We start from the raw sequence: 11802 nt of genomic DNA on the forward strand, positions 1-11802 counted from the left end.
AGCTCAGTTTGGCTAGACTCCATGCACCATATCATGTAGTATTTGGCATTATATGTCAGCCTCATTTCACTTGTCACATTGTCCCCAGTTCTGTTAGTATGAAAGCCAGAAAGTGAAAATCAGGAAGTCATGACATGAACAAATTTATGATGTATATGAATATGCACAAAATGACAAGTATCTGTCAATATATGCAGTGAATAAATTTTTTGAGTCTGTTTGTGTGTGTAAGGTTGTGTATGCGTGTGTGTGTGTGTGTGTGTGTGTGTGTGTGTGTGTGTGTGTGTGTGAGAGAGAGAGAGAGATCCTAAATTCAGGTACATATGCAACATCCATATGCACTCGCATATGCATGGGGAGGTTAGAGGTTGACAATGAGTTTCTTCCGCATTTATATTCTAGTTCATATATAAGTTTTGTTTTTATTATTGTTGATACAGAGGCTCATATAGGCCTGGTTGTTTATTCATTCACAACTTATCTAAGGATTACCTTGAACTATTAATCCTCCTGTCTCTATTTCCCGAATACTAAGATTGTATCATGTTCTTAGTTTAATGCTGTAGTGCTGGGAACAACTCAAGACCTTGCGCATGGCATACACTCTCTCTACCAGCTGACATGCCTCCCCAAGTATCATTTTTCATTGAAGGTGATTCTTAGCAATTAAGCATACTGGATGGCCTGTGAGGTTCAAAAAGTCTCCTGCTTCATCCCTCAGGCTGCAATTACAGTAGTGTGTCACCGAGGTAAACCTTGTACATGTGTGCTGAACTCAAGTTGTTATTGACAAATTGCAAGTACTTTACCACAGACCAATATCCATAGCCTCTCAGAATTATTTTAGGTTTCATTTGCTATTTTTGTTACAACAAACTGTACAATAAAATGTTGTTACTTACATAACACAAAAATGTAACACTACTTAATTATAACTTGTAAAAGATTCATAATAAATCATCTTTGTAGGGTGAAACAGAAGGGAAGGGCTGTGTGGAATAGATAGACTTATTCTTACATGATATCTAGAAGCCAAAAAAATCTCAAATTTTCAGTATTTAATAAGCAATTAAAATTCTCAGATTGATTGTTCATAATAATAGCTTAATTATTTTTCTGATCAAGGATATAGAATTTTTTTAATCAACAAAATTTTGAAGTATAAATAGAAACCATTTTCTGCAACTATCTTGGAAGTAAAATTCCATAATTGATTCTTTGAATACACAGCTAGCAGGAGTGTCCACAATGACTCCAGATGGTAAAGAGCAACTGGTCACATTTACGGAGGTATTCTCAATCTCTTTTTGTCTTCAGAACCTTCCTACTCAATACTTGCACTACATTACACTGTGCTCACTTGACTTAAAGTTGAACCTGCTGAGTTCTTGGTACTGTTGCTTATCTTGGGTAATGAGCATCATGTTTAGAAAGAACATCTCCCATGTTCAAAAGCGTGCCAGCTGGATCACCTTTGGATCCTTATCTCTTGAAGATTTAAATTCACACACAAGGTATATATATTAGAAACACATAAAAAATGTCTAGTGTACTGAGGTTATGGCTCACTTTACAGTCAGGCCGGGCATGCACAGAGCTGAACGGTGGTGTTGGCCATGTCAGGAGGCACCAAGGTCCCCCTGGAAGTGTGAGCCATGTGCTTTCTGGACAACTTCTGCAGCAGGCAACTCAGGACAGCGTTGGTGGAGGTCTTCCTGGCTCTTGGCTATGGGGCCCTCTTTTTGTACCTAACATGCTAAGCCTTGCCTTATGGCCACTGCTTCCTTCCTCAGTCCTGCCTGTCATCCCTGTGGCCTTCAGACCCACTACAGTTGAGCAAGCTGTGTCTGGAGTCAAAGGGAATGAACTTCCGGGTTTTGCCACAGCATTTCAGAGCTACTCAGAGGCAACTGTTACAGGTACTTTCATGACCATAGAATGAACTACCAGCTGCAGGCTATTGCCTTGGCTATGTATCCACTAGTCTTTCCTGTGATATTTTACCTGGATATGGTAGTGTCAGCTTTCTATATTCCTATCTCTGAAATGCCTGAACACAAGATCCACTCATCTGGTGGCCCACTGCAGATAATAATAAAGGCGGTGCCAAAATTTCTTTCTCTTCTGGTTAAAGATTGGGCTCCCAAAGCATTTATAGTTTCCTGTAAGCTGGAGACTGAGCAGGAAATCATAATTAACCATGCTCGGAATGCTTTGGAAGTTTATCAGCATGAAGTCATGGTGGCCAACATCCTTGAGTCTATACAGTCCTTTGTGATGATTGTAATCAGAGACTCCAAAACCAAGTTACTGCTATCAAAGGATGAGGTATCAATAGGCATGATGATAGAGCAGAAGACTTAGAAGACCTTTCTTCTTGGTGCACAGCTGTTATGCAGCGACAAACACTGAAGGAAGTGCTCCTCTGGTATAAAAATGTCAGGCTTCTTAGAGCTGACAAGACCTAAAATAAATCCATTGATAAGGATAAAGACAATGAGGAAATGGTAAAATCAGTGTGCAGGCAAATATCTATAGGTATTTTATTGCTGTGCTAGAATGATTTGATACACTGGTTTTGAACTCAACATTGTGTAAGAACTGTTTTTCATTTTTAAAAAGTCAGGTGTGGGTTTGCTTCTTCTGCAGAGCACACAGGACTGGAGCTGGATTTCAGGCTACTGTACCAGAGAAAGATCATGGATACATGATTGGACATGCTCTGAAGATCAAGTACTTACCAAGTGCCTATCTTGTGCCAGGACCTGTGGGAGCCATGAAGGTTTTAAAAGATGAAGCAACACATCTTATTCAGGAACTGGGTATACAAAATTTTAAGTGCAATAAAGTATTGCATACACAAGAAGAAGAAGAAGAAGAAGAAGAAGAAGAAGGAGAAGGAGAAGGAGAAGGAGAAGGAGAAGGAGAAGGAGAAAGAGAAAAGAAAAGAGCATCAGGGTTGGAACATGACTCAGTGTCAGTGAGTAAAATGTTCTATGTGCATCAATGAGGACTTGGCAGAGTTCAGATCCCCGGCATTCTTATAAAACAACCAAAAGTGCTTGTAATCCCAGAAATATGGAAACAGACAGGAAGATCCTGGGGACTCACTGGCTAACAACTCTAGCTAAAAACACAAGGTCAAGGTTCAAGGAAAGACCTTTTCTCAAAAAGTTAGGTGTACATGGGGCTGAAAAGAAAGTTTAGTGTTTAAGAGTGAGTGGTGTTCTTTCTGTTCCTAGCACTTATATAGGTGTTTCACAACAGAGTATCATTCTCAATTCTAGTCTCTGAATGCTTTCTGGGCTCTGAAGGCACATGCACTCACATATTTACATACTTCCACCTACAAAAATATACTCCTAACTAAAAGTAGTATTAAAAATAAAAAATAATAAAGGAGATAGGAACTGAGAAAGACACCTGATATCTACCACAATACAGATGCACACTCATGTAGGCATGTATACACACACACACACACACACACACACACACACACACACACACATACACACGAGTAAAGTGTTGGAAGAGTCCAGACATTTTGGAAGAGAAGTTGTGGAGGGAAGCAGGTATGATCTTATTACATTGTATACATGTGAGAAATCATCAGAGAATGCATCCACAAGGAATTAAACAAACAAATTGATAATTCAATAATTCATTGTGTTAGCACAAGTCACTTGATAAAGCAGTATATGGCACATTAGCAGACAAACTATTTGCTTTATATGAATATCAAATATATTACCAGCTGTGACAGGATTACCTAGAAATGTCTTGAGATCGTGAACTGATGGTATATTAGATGGTCCCCCCAACTTCACTCAAATGCTGCTGCTTACTTCCCAATGATGGCCATGCTGAGCTCAAGATTCCTACCAAGTCCTGTTTTCTCCAGCCTTTGCTGGTGCTGCTGAAATGTTCCATCTGTTCATGAATGAATACTGTGGATTCCTGTTCTCTTCTGATTGCCATCACCCTGCCATTTGGCTGCAGTTAAAGCTTTGCTGCCCATCAATGCACAAAACAACCACATAACACCCGTCTGTGCTTGGAAAGGTGAATGGAAGTTGAATATATACTTAGGGAGACTGAAAAGAGCTTCAAAGGGGAAAAGAAGGGTCAAATGCACAAAGAAAACAACAATGTGCTTCTCCTGAATGATGCACTTGAGAAGAAATGGACATAATGACATAGGGTTGGGAGGTTGGCAAAAGGACACATAACACATAAAGCTTAGTGATCAGAGCAGGTGATGTACAGCAAAAACTGTGCTTCTCGGCATATATACTTCTTAGAGCCTCAGAAATACTGTGCAAAGTATGAAAAGTAAGCAGTGTCTGATACCAGTGTATCTTCACAGAAACCTTGGTCCTATCTACAAGGGAAAATACAGTGTTTTAGGTCTAAATTTCCCCAGCATGGTGATCACTCCATTAAATGTAACTTCCCAGCACTGTATTAAAAATTTCTTGTATCTGCTTGTTATAGTTACAGGTCTGTGTTCTGAGGGCAGATGCGTTCATGCTTTTTTTGTCACAGGACAAAGAATTGGATGAGGGAAACATGGTTATAAGTAGGAATAGTTTGTCATAAAGTAAAACACATCTGAAGATGAACATGTGCGAGTGAACAGTGGAGAAAGTCTGTGCTCAAAATTCCTGGGTTAGGAGTCATAACACTCCATAGGATAATCATACAGCACCTGCCTCTCTCTCCTTTTTGCAGCATATGGTTTTCTCATACATACTCTACATGTCTGATAGGCCGGTGAGGGAAGAATTCTAGTCCTTCTCTGCAAAGTAGCTTCTTTCATATATTGATCATATTGCTGCACTTCCCAGTGTCTATTCTCTTGCCAGTATCTTACACTAGAAATCTTTTTAGTCGTGTCTCACACATGTCAGTCCATATTCTCTGTTTGTTGTGAGAAAATGAAAATCGACAAATGTGGTTTTATTTTTGGTAGCAATAGAAGACTACTGGAAGAAGACGCACTAAGTTCTTGAGAGGGTCAAACACATAAAATTATAGGATTTACTTCTTTGCAGATTTATGCATAGTGATACAGTTGTTTAGAAACTAAACGTATAACATAAGCACACACACGAATTTTGCTATTACTTTCCACTTCCCACTTAATTTCATGATCTTACATTTGAGTATCATTGGTCAACAGAACTCTTTGAAGCCCTGAACGCCTTCACCAAGTTCTACCTTCTATAACTTTCTTTTTCGAGTAGCTTCATGGTTTCACATTAATTACTTCGTATCACAGGTGTGATGATTTACGGTCTATCTACTTCCTGACATTTCTGGATAGTATACAGGCCAGATTGATGAAAGGAAATGTCAAAGACATGCATTAGCTCTATAGAAATGACCTGCATGATCTCCATAACACGTAAAGTAATTTGAGCTTCTGGAAGACAAGAAATATGTACAAATATTTTATTCTGGTTCTGTAATTTATTGGCTACTGGAACCAGGAATAATGATTTAGTTTCACAAGTTATATTTATTTTTCTTGATGAGTTGATGGTGCATATAGAAGACTCATCACTGTACAACAAAATCACTATGAGAATTATACAATTATAGACACCTACACATAAAACATTCAATATAATCTCATCATATTATTAATCAATGAAGGACTCCAGTTGATACTATTGTATATGAGAGATGAAGAGAATATAAAGACAGTTATGAAGAAATTATTAAGGAATTTGGAGTGGGGAAGCCTTCATAACTTCTCCCAAGAGTATGTATGAGTATTCAACGTTACATTAGATATCTATATCAACCTGCTTCACAACCCCAGAGACTAACAGTAGACATAATGGAAATAAAGAAACAGCAGAATATATGAACTGAACTCAAAAGATTCAGAAACTACAGTCTTAAACACATAAGACATGAGATACTATTTTTTTCCAGGAAAACATCTCACTAAGGGTAAAGAAGGAAAACAACTCATAGTTCTCAGGAAATTCCTAAAACTGAGAGGAATAATAAAGCCCTTATCAAAGGATGGCTGCTGGGGAGAGATGATTTTCTGATACATCCAGTTGTCTACAAGTTGTGCAAGAAGCTCTAGGGATATACCTTGGGTGAGTTGCCACCTATGCTGGGGTGTGATTTGGGTGATGCAAACCAATATGTTGATAAATCACATTTGCACCTGTAATTAATTCTTCGCACGTAGTTTATAATTCATTCCAGTAATCACGTGGGTTTTTATAACAGGGCTTTGGTACAATCAGTTTTTGGACGTCTGTCAATTTCTTGTCTGGGATGAATATATGTTTGTGTGACCCTAAGAAAATTCATGCAACAAATATTAACCCAAGGTAATACCTGTGGATCAAAGTGATATGATTATTATCTTCCATGTTATCTGTCCCACACTTATGTCATAGGTGTTCACTGAAAATGCCAGTTTCATCTAGAACAGTGGTTCTTAAACTTGTGTGTCATGATGCCCTTGAGCTCCAACAACCCTTTCATGTGAGTCACATATAAGAGTTCCAGTATATAAGACACTTACATTTTATTTATAAGAGTAACAAATATAGAGTATTGAAGTATCCATGAAAAAAATTATGGTTAGAGTCACCACAACATGAAGAAATATATTAAAGGGTCACAGTATTAGGGAGATGGAGAACAACTACTCATGTTTTCCATGCTTTTCCTCATATCTGGTGGTGGCTGCAGGATGCCTTATACTTTCTGGTCTTCAGACACCATGGAGATGGTTAGAATCCCTAACACCACTTGGATAAGGAGATGTAAAATGTTAATAATAGCTCATGATTTTTACCATGGCCGCTTAACAAAAAGAAATACAACATACATTAGATTTTCACCATTGGTGGTTATAATATCTCACTTCTGGGTGTCTATTTGGACTTTAATTTGCAGATAGGACTGAGTTGTGTTAAAAATCTTTATTTATTGTATAAATATCTTGTCAGATTATTTTTAAAACTGTAAGATAATGAAAAACAATGTATAGCATACTGTAAGATGCATCCTAGTTAGAGTTGAGCTCTTATTTAACAGTATTGCTGTATTGTGTGGTTTGTTCTCTCTCTCTCTCTCTCTCTCTCTCTCTCTCTCTCTCTCTCTCTCTCTCTCTCTCTCTCTCTCTGTGTGTGTGTGTGTGTGTGTGTGTGTGCTTATAGTTATTCATGTAATGTAATGTGCATTTGGAAATCAGAAAACAATTTTCAGGAGTCAGTTCTCTCTTTTCATCTTTTATGTGAGGCAGAGTTTTTTTTTTTTTTTTTTTACCTCCATGGTATGTATTCAAAATGAATGATATGTACGCCTCTTTATTTATTATTTTTCATAGATTCAAAGTCAAGTCATCTTGTATACATAGCCAACACTTTACTCCAGTTAGCTGTCTCCCCAGTACCACCAAAATAATGAAAAGAACTAGTATGTCATCCACATTCTCTTACAATTTTCAGTGGCTTATGGAGATATACAGTGCATTGAGTTAAACAAACTACCCCTGAAGAAACACTTTGCTTCACTTAAAAATGGGGTGTTCGCAGGATTTGTGAGAGGTAAAGAGCTTTGTGCCTTTTGAAAAATAAAACATTCACTTCAAAAAATCAAAGTGAGCAAAAGAGTATGAAATATTAGCTATTTAGTAAATGATAACAAACAACAATTCACAGCCTCAGAGAAGCTAGTTAAAGAGGAGGGCTCTAAAGGGGAAGCCACATGGATCTCCCAGGAAAGGTGAGATAGAATAGACTTTGTAGGAACTGGGAGCAGATGGCAATGTGAGGATGATGGTTATTGGATGAGAAGGAGGGAGAGCATGTTGGAAAAGGTAGATAGAATTGGGAAATATTTTGGGGGATATAAACCTAGTGCAGTAGAAACTTCCTACACATTGCAGAGAGGGGCTTTTGGAAGATGTGGTCTGTTTGAGTTATGTTAAAAAGAATCTAATTTCAATAAACCATGAATACATTAAGAAAAGAGGAGAGGAGAAAAGAAAGCAAAAGTAAAGAAAATAGAGCAGCCAAATCAAATGATAGAAGAAAGCAGTTAAGATGGTCCAGTAAATAAAATGCTTGCTTTTCAAGCCTATCACTGCAGTCCAATCTCAGAATGCCATAGAAAATTATAAGAGACACATTGAACAATGTTTTTTCTGATCATCACATGTAAAAACAGTATGTGCTCATTTCAAAATATACACCACATATATGTTTACCTACACACACATACATACACACAGACACACACAAACGCACACACACACACACACACACACACACACACAGAGTCATTAAAAATTAAATGTCTTCCAAAACGAATACAGGAACACATCAAAGATATCATTCATCATGACCAAGTACGCTTCATTCCAGGCATGCAGGGATGGTTTAATATATGGAAATCCATCAATATAATCCACCATATAAACAAACTAAATATAAAAAAACCACATGATCATCTCCTTGGATGCAGAGAAAGCATTTGATAAAATTCAACACCCATTCATGTTTAAAGTTTTAGAGAGATCGGGGATACAAGGCACTTTCCTCAATATAATAAAGGCTATATACAGCAAGCCAATAGCCAAAATCAAAGTAAATGGTGAGATACTCAAGGAAATTCCTCTAAAATCAGGAACAAGGCATAGCTGCCCACTCTCTCCATATCTCTTCAATATAGTACTCAAAGTTCTAGCCAGAGCAATAAGACAACAAAAGGAGATCAAGGGTATCAAAATGGGAAAGGAGGAGGTCAATTTATCCCTATTTGCAGATGATATGATAGTGTACATAAGTGACCCTCAAAATTCTACCAGAGAACTCCTAAAGCTGATAAACACCTTCAGCAAATTGGCTGGATACAAAATTAACTCAAAAAAGTCTGTAGCCTTCCTATACACAAATGACAAGCTTGCAGAGGAAGAAATTAGGAAAACCACACCCTTCACATTAGCCACAAGCAATATAAAATATCTAGGAGTTACCTTAACTAAGCAAGTGAAGGACTTGTATGAAATAAATTTCAACACTCTGAAGAAAGAGATTGAAGATGACCTGAGAGGATGTCATGATCTTCCTTGCTCATGGATCAGAAGAATTAACATAGTAAAAATGGCCATCCTACCAAAAGCAATCTACAGATTCAATGCAATCCCTATAAAATACCTACACAATTTTTTAAAGACATTGAAAGTTCAATTCTGAACTTCATATGGAAAACAAAAAAGCCAGAATAGCTAAAAACAATCTTGTACAATAAAAGGTGCTCTGGGGGAATCTCCACACCTGATCTCAAACTGTACTATAAAGCAATAGTAATTAAAACAGCATGGTACTGGCACAGCAACAGGCTGGTTGATCAGTGGAATCGAATCGAAGACCCAGATATAAATCCACACACATATGGTCACTTGATTTTTGACAAAGAAGCCAAATCCATTCAATGGAAAAAGGATAGCATCTTCAACAAATGGTGCTGGTCTAACTGGAGGTCTATGTGTAAAAAATTGAAATTGGGCCCATATTTGTCACCTTGCACAAACCTCAAATCCAAGTGGATTAAAGACCTCAACATAAAACCAGAGACACTAAGCCACTTAGAAGAAAAAGTGGGAAAGAGCCTGGAACATATTGGCATAAGAGACAACTTCCTGAACAGAACACCAACGGCCCAGGCCTTAATGTCAACCATTAATAAATGGGACCTCATGAGGCTGAGAAGCTTCTGTAAGGCAGGAGACACTGTCAAGAGAACAAAGCTACAGCCTACAGACTGGGAAAAAAATCTTCACCAACCCTACATCTGACAAAGGTCTAATATCCAAAATATATAAAAAACTCAAGAAATTAAACACCGCCACACCAAATAACCGAATTGAGAAATGGGGCTTGGAACTAAACAGAGAATTCTCAACAGAGGAATATCAAATGGCTGAGAAACAATTAAAGAAATGCTCAACCTCCTTAGTCATCAGGGAAATGCAAATCAAAACGACTCTGAGATTCCATCTTACACCCATCACACCCAACACATGCTGGAGAGGATGTGGGGAGAGAGGAACACTCCTTCATTGCTGGTGGGAATGCAAACTGGTACAGCCACTTTGGAAATCTATCTGGTGCTATCTCAGAAAAATGGGAATAGGGCTTCCTCAAGACCCAGCTATTCCACTCTTTGGAATATACCCAGAAGATGCTCCAGCACACAACAAGAAAATTTGCTCAACCATGTTCATAGCAGCCTTATTCATAACAGCCAGAACATGGAAACAGCCTTAGTTTCCCTCAGTAGAAGAGTGGATAAAGAAGCTGTGGTACATATACACTATGGAATACTACTCAGCTATTAAAAACAAGGAATTCCCGAAATTTGTGGATAAATGGATTGAGCTAGAAATGATCATAATGAGTGAGTTAACCCAGAAGCAGAAAGAATCAAATGGTATATACTCACTTATATCTGCATATTAGCCCAAGGGGCATGTCCCACAAAAGCCTTCACTTACCAGGAAACTGGGACAGAGGGGAAGGCATCCTATTGGGTCTCTAAATGAGAGACGCATGGGAGAATAGCAAAATAAAAGGATTCAGAGGGTCCTAGAAATCTACAAGTAGAACAATATGATAGGCAGATTTGGGCCCAGGGGTCCCGCTCAAACTACGGCACCAGCCAAGGACAATACAGGAGGTAAACTTTCAACCCCTTCCCAGATCTAGCCAATGGTCAGAATATTCTCCACAGTTGAGTGGAGAGTGTGATATGACTTTCTCACGTACTCTGGTGCCTCACATTTGACCATGTCCCCTGGAGGGGGAGACCTGGTGCCACTCAGAGGAATGACAGCAGGTAGCCAAGAAGAGACTTGATACCCTATGAGCATATACAGGGGGAGGTAATCCCCCTCAGGAACAGTCATAGGGGAGGGGAATAATGGGAAAATGGGGGGAGGAGGGAGGAATGGGAGGATACAAGGGATGGGATAAACATTGAGATGTAACAAGAATAAATTAATAAAAGAAAAGATTTTTAAAAATTAAATGTCATAGGTTACTTTACAAGTAAATGTGGACTTTTCCAGTCCTACTGTTCTACATTTGTTCTTCATACAAAGTCCAAGGTCTTTCAAAGCAGTGGCTTATTAAGAGAGAACCTGAGAAAAAGCACTCAGGTTTGAAAAGTTTTCAGGGTGTATTTGTATTTTTGATATAGATTTGAGTCTTGAGGGTACCCACAGTGATTTCCATTTTACCAGAACTTAGAACACATAAATGGACTGGGAAAAGTTGCAATGTTTGAAGCAAAGAAAGTTTGTGAAACAAGCATTTTGTACAGTGGCAGTTGGCCAAAAAGGTGCAAGAGCCAGAGCTTTGGAGGTAGTGGAGTATGAAGATTGTGTTCCCCTGTGTGTGATTTGCAAAAGACTGTTTTCTCATGTTTCAGTGTACTGTATATGACCTATTATAACATTTGCTATTAGAGGTGTGGTATTATTCTGGTCATCCATCTGTCAATTTTCTCTACTAACCCTACTAGTTCTCTTTGTTCTAGCTGATTGGTATGATTCCATTGCTCATAGACATTGTTTGTTTTTATTTGTTTTTTCCCATTTCCTCTTTTTAGTGTGTGTGTGTGTGTGTGTGTATGTATGTATGTGTGTGTGTGTGTGTGTGTTGATATGGCGAATTCAAATATGTTTGTGCAAATATGTGCAGATGAATGCTAGAGGTTGATGTTGAGTATTTTCCTTCATTGCTATTATCTTAATTCTTG

The 11802-nt window shown here is 38.2% G+C and overlaps 1 pseudogene; it reads left to right on the plus strand.

Annotated features, from left to right (window-relative positions):
* Nucleotides 1-1601: 1601 nt before the first annotated feature.
* Nucleotides 1602-2364, plus strand: LOC127190916 (phosphopantothenate--cysteine ligase-like; annotated as a pseudogene).
* The last annotated feature ends 9438 nt before the right edge of the window (nt 2365-11802 follow it).

The sequence above is a fragment of the Acomys russatus genome, chromosome 6, assembly GCF_903995435.1.
Source record: "Acomys russatus chromosome 6, mAcoRus1.1, whole genome shotgun sequence".
NCBI classification, from domain to species: domain Eukaryota; kingdom Metazoa; phylum Chordata; class Mammalia; order Rodentia; family Muridae; genus Acomys; species Acomys russatus.